This window comes from Convolutriloba macropyga, chromosome 3 (assembly GCF_964194025.1).
Source record: "Convolutriloba macropyga chromosome 3, txConMacr16.3, whole genome shotgun sequence".
Classification (NCBI taxonomy): Eukaryota; Metazoa; Xenacoelomorpha; order Acoela; family Convolutidae; genus Convolutriloba; species Convolutriloba macropyga.
The window spans coordinates 31,446,062-31,454,394 of record NC_134470.1 but is presented as its reverse complement, the minus strand read 5'-3'; positions in this window follow the sequence as shown (position 1 = coordinate 31,454,394).

The window sequence follows — 8,333 nt, the reverse complement described above, 5'->3', positions numbered from 1 at the left end:
ATAATGGGATAGTTTGGTTGTTTGTGCCTCGGTAGGGGTTTTGATCTTTATGAAAAAACTCTACAAATAACGATGTTATGAAGATAAGCAAAATTTTTAAAAAGAGATATTGAAGCGGAAAATTGTTGCTATTTTCGCAGCCCAGGTTGAGGTCCAGACCCAAATTGGTTTATGATCAGACCCAGTCGAGCGCACAGCCGTGTGTTCCCAGACCGAAATTACAGGTTCTGGAAGGAAGTTCGAGCGCACTACAGTCTGGACGATGGTCTGGATATGGTCTGATCAGAGGTTGATTTGGTCTGAAAGGTCTGATCATAGGCAGATTCGAGCGCAATTGGGTCTGATCATAACCTCTTCGAGCGCACTTTTGTCTGATCAGAAATGTTTTCGAACGCAATTGGGTCTGATCATAACCACTTCGGGCGCTATTGGGTCTGATCAGAGGCAAATTCGAGCGCAATTGGGTCTGATCATAACCTCTTCGAGCGCACTTGTGTCTGATCAGAAATGGTTTCGAACGCAATTGGGTCTGATAAGGGATCATTTCGAGCGCATTATTTTATTTCATTTTTTTTTTGTTTTTTTTACTGAGAGATGTTGGCTCTGCCAAGAGGCAGCCACAAAGCAGCGTTCTGATTAGAGACCCATCATAAGTCCTATAGCTCTGATCATAGAAAAGGAGTCCAGCTGATAGCAGAGGCCGGTCCCCTTCAGAAGAAACTTTGATCAACTGGAGACCACGATGTTTCATATGGAAAGCTGTCTAAATTCATCCATTGAGTCAGAAATATGCACTAAACTGTACACCAAATAAAATTTATTCTCAACAGTTGGGTTTCGTTTCCTTTAGCGATACCTTTATAATTGATTTTTCCTTAGATTAATTAAAAACTGCAAACATCAGTTTTTATGAAAAAAATATATTATAGCAAAACTAGCAGATTTTTCATAAGTAAAATTTTACACTGATCAGAATATTTCGAGCGCACTTGAGTCTGATCAGAACTCTTTTCGAGCGCACTTTAGTTTACAGACCTTTTGTGTCTGGAAAGTCTGATCAGTGGTATTTTGGGTCTGGAAAGTCTGATCAGGGTAAATTTCCATCTGGAAAGTCTGATCAGAGATAATTTCGGTCTGGAAAGACTGATCGGACGCAATTTTGGGTCTGCACCTCAACCTGGAGCTAAAAAAATTGGTTAGCTTCTTAACTATTGACGTTCGACTTTCCATAAGCTTTCAACAAGCACACTCTATTTGTATTTTTCAAGATAATTCTCTTTTCCCTAAAGTTGAATCTAAATTAAAGACTTTTTCTGCCGACCCAAACTATGGGGAGGAGGGACTACATCCTCAACTTTTTTTCCAGTCAACTTTGGCGGATCGATTTAATCGATGCACAAAGTTTTTTTTGTGTAATTTTATTAGAAAACCTAACAGGCACAAATTATTTAATTAAAAACATTTTCCCAATTTTTTCTCTTCAACAAGTTATGGAGGTTTAAAGTTTTGTCAACATTCAGCTGATTCCAACTGTTTTTTTTAAATTTTTTCAAATTTTGCTAAAAAAATATAAAATGGTAACGATGGTCTTGTGAGTTTAGGCCATAAAGATAAAGCAGTTTTGGCGAATTTTTAGCCAACTTTTTTGACTTCGATTGTGGCAGAGTGATCAAAAACTCAAAGCTTTTTTTTTAAAAAAATGGCACAAAATCAGCTTTTTTAGAACGTTATGTCCAAGTTTGTTGATAAAGTAGACTTGAAACCTACATAAGATAAAAATGTCGAAATAAGGCGTTGATTATTTTGCATTACTATGAGTGTACTGTGGCATAAAAGTTTTGCCGGTTTTATGCCGAACTATAGATTATAGATTATAGAGTTTGTAAAAATTCAGACCTACTGTTGATAGTTTGCTGACAAATGAGAGAAGTATTTTGCTTCTTCGACCGGCTCATATTCTATTGCAGGACTTCTGCTGCTATAATTAAAGCTTCAGTTTTGTGTTTTGTTTGAAATGCATTTAGAGTAAAATTAGAAATGATGTTAAACAAAATGTTTCAGAGATTAGCGAGAATTCTTTGACGTTCGTCAATTTGGCAATCGTTTCCGCTATTTTTGCCGTCATATGGTTTCCGAATGATTCTCAAGCTGAAACACGTTTTCTAATGTTACATAAATGATAATTAAAGAAACAACCAATAGATGGCTAACATTTTTTGGTCATTAACACTCTAAGGTTTTTATAAGGTTTTTTTCGAAACAGAAAGATTTTTTACAAGAATTTTATTGTTTTAACAAGAATTTTATTGTTTTACTAAAATTTGTTGTTGCTTTCTTTTCTTGTGACAATTAGTGTCATTTCTGAGATCTGTTAATGGCTAAAAATTTAATGTTTTTAGTTGTCATCTAAGATCTTCAATGTTTTCAAAATCATGTTTCAATAGAATTTAGATTGATGCGCCGTCCTTGTAACATAGTCCCACTAATGAAAATCTCCCTCTGCTTTCTCTGGAAATGTGGGTTAATCGGTTGTTGGAATTTATATTTGGTTTTAGGTTTTGTCTGTTTTAAAAATTTTAGTAAACATTGACTAAAAATTACCGTTTACAAAATTCACATTACCGTTTTTCAAACATTTACTCAGCATTTGTTTTATTTTGCTTAAATAGATTATAATGTACTTGATAAAGAAGAAATTGTTTGTTTCTCAAGTTCAGCAAAATTTGCTGGATGTTTTTTTATTTTGCAAGACTTTTTTGCTGAAATCTTTAAAATTCACCCCTTTTATTCATAATATCTGTAAGTGGTCAAGTAATTTAGCTAAGACTACAAAAATGTCTCTAGAGCGCCGCCCAGAAAGCTGCTTTGACAAAAATTGCCAACTAGAACGAACTAACGAATTTGCTACTTAAACAGCGGTTTGTCATCTTTTTGCTGATTTAAACCAGTTGAACGCAATTTCCCACCGCTGTTTGCGAACTCTGTTGGACTTTTTGGTTGAAATAATGCCCAATTTTTTGTCTATAGAATCGACGAAGCAACACTGATGATCCTTTTATTAGACAATGAGCTAAAAACTTTTCTGAAAATTAAAGATGAACTTTAACTTAGCAAGACGAGCACAAATATCAAAATCGTTTTTATTTTTTCTCCATAGTTTCTTTGCTTGCTCAAATTGCCATTGGACACTAGAGGGTAAAAAATTCGAACTACACAATAAGGAATCAGGTGTCTGAGTCAGTAGCGCGAGATTTTTTGGCGATGGTGCAGATGAATGAACTCTACAAATATCAACTGGAAACAGAGACGCAAACAGGTGAGCCCGAATCTTTGTGCAGTAAAGCAAATAACAAAGATAACAAAAAATCCTACAAATTAGGGAACGACGAAACGAGAAAGCAAAAACACGAATCAAGAGGAAAGAAGCAAGTGTGGTAAAACCTGGCACTGGCTCTAAACTCAACGACCCTCATATTAATGAGACGTGCTTTTGTGGGTTATAAAGTTGGAAGCCTTTGCTAGAACGAATCCAACAGTTACAGTTGGCTATACTGAAACTTAAGCACTCTGACAGCTGATTCATCATAGGGCAGCAGCTGCTCACAAGACTACAAGAAGCAGGAAAAGAAGTCTCGGACACAATCTTGAAAGCTTTTGTCTTCTCTTGGAAGTTCTGCTTTGAAGAAGTCTCGGACACAATCTTCGAATAAAAACTTCCATGAGAAGACAACACAAAGGCAAAAAGAAGAGACTTGTTCTGTGGCACTAGCCGTGAAGTAAGGATCAATGAAGAGAAAATGCTATATGTGTGGGGATCCCTGGACATTTTACAATGTGCCGCAGAACAAAATATACAACACAATGCAGAATGTATGGTGAGAAAAGATAGTTGGAAAGGGCCCGCAAACGACACGAAGAAAAGAACAAAAGTGATTCAATGGCAACTAAAATGGCGTTGACTAAATAAGAAAAATGATAGCTCGAGGTTCTTGCACGATGTAGTAAAGCAAGCATGCGAGGAAGTCAACAATGGTTGCAATGGCCACATGTTGACTAACATTAATGCCTTCTGGGGCTTCAGAACCATTTAACCAGTGGGCTGAAATCTCAATGGAGGGAGAAGCCTCTAAATTTGTATACAAAGGTTGTGTGAGGATGCGTATACCATTGAGCTTGATTGTTTCCTGTTTGTGCTGTACTACTCCTCAAACCATCTCTCAGTCTCAATATTCGCGGACTGCAGACATTCCTTTACTTGCGGGAAACAATTCCGGGAAACTCCTCGAGGCAACTGTGGTAAAACTAAAACAATAGAAAAAATTGATTTTCTTGCCATGCGCCGTTTTTTTAAAAAAATAATTTAACCACAGTCCGTAGGGAGAACTCAAAGAAGTATGCAACGTTTATTTGTGCATTGGCCAAGACAGCAAAACTCCAGTTTCAAGGGTGGCATAGGTCCAAGTATATAGCCAGCAAGAGTTAGAGTGTTCACTGAAATGATGGAACCCTTCAGAGTAGAGCTGATGTCAGGTTTCGGATTTTCCGTCGTGTTTTTGGAGACAAATCGCAGAATATGTATTTCTAGACATGGTGAAGAGGTGCCTAATCTGATGCTGCTTCTTCGCATTTTGGTGCCGAAAAAGAAAATGAGTTCCGACACCATTTCAAAACAGAAGATCATACCAGAGACCCCACAGAAGAATGTTATAGCTGAGAGTTTCATCACGACAAAGCTGAAGAGGAAAAGATGCTTACTCAAGAACTGAAGTCCCAACATAATGAGGGGACCAGCTTTTGTCTCTGCGGTCAGGATCAGATATTTGTTGAGAGACAGAGACGGAAGGTGAGTATAGGAGATGACCAAATGTTCGCTACCTAAGTTTTCAGGAGATTTTAAATTAATTTTGATTTCGCAGTCTTCATGGTGAAATGAGTTAGGTACTTCACCAAAAATTAACACTATGGCAGTAGAAGGAAATTTTGTGGCAATCATTTGAGAGACAAGGAATTCCTCGCTTTTATATCCAAGTCACGCAAGTCGATAACAGTTCTAGATATTAAAATTGACTCTTCTATCAAAGAGTCTGAAATTGACTCAACCGCTTAAAACACAGAGACAGTTGAGCAATTTGAAGAACGCACGGCACATCTGAAAACCTGACAAACAGGCGCTGGTCCAAAAAGAAGACGACAAGACAGACAGATATTGGTCATCAACTTCAATCATAGACGAGTTGCGTCAAATATCAAAATTGGGAGATAGAGAAAAAAAAACACGTGAGATGTTAAATAGAGCAAGCAGACAGAATTGGTATCAGACATTGGAAACTAGCAAGAGGTGTACCGCAAAGCTATGAAGATGACGTACCTGAAGGTTAGAAACTTTCCAGTTTTTTTCCAGGTATAGGCGAAGCATGCTATATGATGCACAATTTTGAAATCGAAACCGCATTGAATTAAACGATTGAAGCATAAGTGTACTTGGAGCAAAAACAAGAGTTGGTGAAGAGGATGGGAAACATTTTTAAGCCGACTAGATTAATCGGTATGTGGTTTAAAACAGGAAGCTAACCAATAGTACAAGAAAATACAGCGGTCCTTACTGAAAGTGCAGCAATGTTTTTGCAGGTTTCGCTTGAGCTGAAGCAGAGGGTTAGAGCGTTATTCTGATCCGAGATCATTGTGACATTGAGTAACAAATAATTGACATCTAACATCGAGAAATCGCTCTAAGCCATCTTCTACAGAGGACACAAAGGCATAATTCATTGTTTTCTGAGTCTTCGAATAAAAAAAACGCAAAATCCTAGTCAATCAAAGGCGCTGCTTATAGACTTTTTTGTGATCAGTTTCCGGTTAGGGCTTTCTTGTCTTCAAGCAATCCAGCCGACACTAAGTTAAAAGATGTCGTCAAGTGTCATTTTCACAGTAAATATTTTATCCGGATAAACAACTCCAGCCAACAATCAAGATTAGCACTATTAAAAACAGGTTATACCTACTCGGCTAGAGACTTAAACTAGAGGGGCTGGTTAAGATTTATTGTGGCAAAGTGATTCAGATTAGACCGGAGATGCAAACGACAAGAAATCAACAACGAGCTACTTCTTCAGCCAAAAAGGTCTTGACACAGCAAAAAGCTGAGTTGTCAAGAGAAAGACCCACATCAATCTACCTTCACAAAAAGAGACTTGGCGACAGAATTTCAAATAGCACTATACATGAGACAATTTAATACAGATTTTAGCATTCAACAGAAGCGCTCCAAAGCGATTGGTGAGTCCATACAGAAGCCCATAATGCTTCGACAAAACTCAGTAATTAACATCAGTTGCAAACAACTCAAAATGCAAGTTCACTTTGTTCAAAACCAGATGGAGGAGAGGGAAATATACACTCACGCAGTTTCAACTAAAAGACTGCGGCAGAAGTCCTTTAAAATCATCACCCATATCAAAGCAGTAACCTTTGAGGACCTTATATGTGAGGAGATTCAAAGCAACTAGCTCACGTCTGAGTGTTGATATTAGAAATAGAGGTAAAACTTAATTTAAAGATACAGAAATTTCAAGCTAAGCGATATAAGGTCAGGCACAGTTGATCCAAAGTAACAATGTTTGAAGATAAACCAAGCCAGATTTAGCTCAGAAGATCAAAATGTAATTCGTGCACTCTGATTTAGGTAGTTGTTGATAGCTATAAGTTATCTGATTATGAATTTTTTCATCACATTGTTCGAGTGATTGTATGGTCCAGACAACACCAGAAAGATTTTGATTCCGGGACTATTGAAAATGCGATCATTTTAGGCCAGGTTTAGGACTACCACTATGATTTATGGTACTCGGATCAGATTCTTTTTTTGGCTATTACCAACGATAATGGGGATAATTTGTGGCAATGTGTGAGTCGTTTTTGTCTCAGACATCTATTGCATGATCTTGATTTATTGAGATCTTCTGTAAAATTTCTTTTGTTGTTTTTGGCCCCACTTCTATAAAATTTCATTTTCCAACTTAGTTTGAAACGCTTTCATTTCGGATGAAGAATAAGTTTATGGATTTCCTGGTAGATTGTGGCCGTCTAGTAATCTAAAGTTTTTGGTTTTTGGATTACACTCAGAGATCTCGTTTGTAAAGATCTTTTAACTTTTTTCTATTTTTTATTTGAATGAGAGCAAAACGTCAGCAGGGATTTTTTTCACCCTAGAACAGTTAATGCATCAGCAAAATTGACAGATTCGTGGAGTATGTTTTTCAATTTCATTTCGAAGTGCCCCAGAAGTTGTCGTTAGAACAATTGTATAGTTTTTATTGATTTATTTTTTTACGTCGCGCAGCTTAATTTTTGCAAATTTTACTGCTACGCTCGAAAGTGGTACTAAGTTTTGTATATTATTCTAATGAATCGGTCAACAAATCGCTCAAACTGACCAATGAGTCGTGACTGATTTTATGTATTCAGCATCACAGGTTCAGACCTCGATTTATTAAAAGACCATGCTCGACTCAAATAGTTCATGAAAACAATATAGCTCGACTAAATCTACAATTTATTCTCGACTTTAGCTAGACCTAAATTTTTGCTGCTGGACTTCAACTAGACCCAAATATGACGCTCGATTTTAGATCGATGTAAAGTGATTAAGCTGGACCCAAACAATTACATTTGGGCTGAAAATTGGCTAGTGGTTATAACGTGATCAAAAAGTTTTACCGTACAATTTTTTTTCAATGTTTCTCATTTTTTATCAAAAATGAACTGTGCTTATAAATATATTTAAAAAACAAATTTTAAAATTAAACGAAATAAATTATAACACACTAAACTCATTGCCGGTGAAAAGTCGATTGTTAGAGCTTTGTTAACTAGTTGAATTAAGTCGAACAAAATAGCAATATAGCGTCCTAGCGAAAACTAATTCATCTTAAAATTTCAATATTTCTATAGATACTTTGGCAAAAATCCACCTGATTTTCGAATTTGGACTGTCTGTTGCAAAGCTTGTTTTGTGTTGCTGGAAGATTTATACATCTACAAACAGAAGAATTCAAAAAATTTATTCCCACAAAAATGCAATCATGAGTCACGAAAAGACCATGTTCGACCTGTTAAAAGACCATGCTCGACCTATTAAAAGACCATTTTTGACTTTAATTTAACATGAAAATACCTTATCTGAACCCATGAAAAGACTTATCCTCGACTTTAACTAGGAGCTAGACCGCCCCCTACTAGAATTATGAAGTCTTTTCCTAAGTCGAGGTCTGAACCTGGGATTGTTTTTCACAAATAAACGTGAACATTTGAATTTTGACCCATAAAAAAGTTTT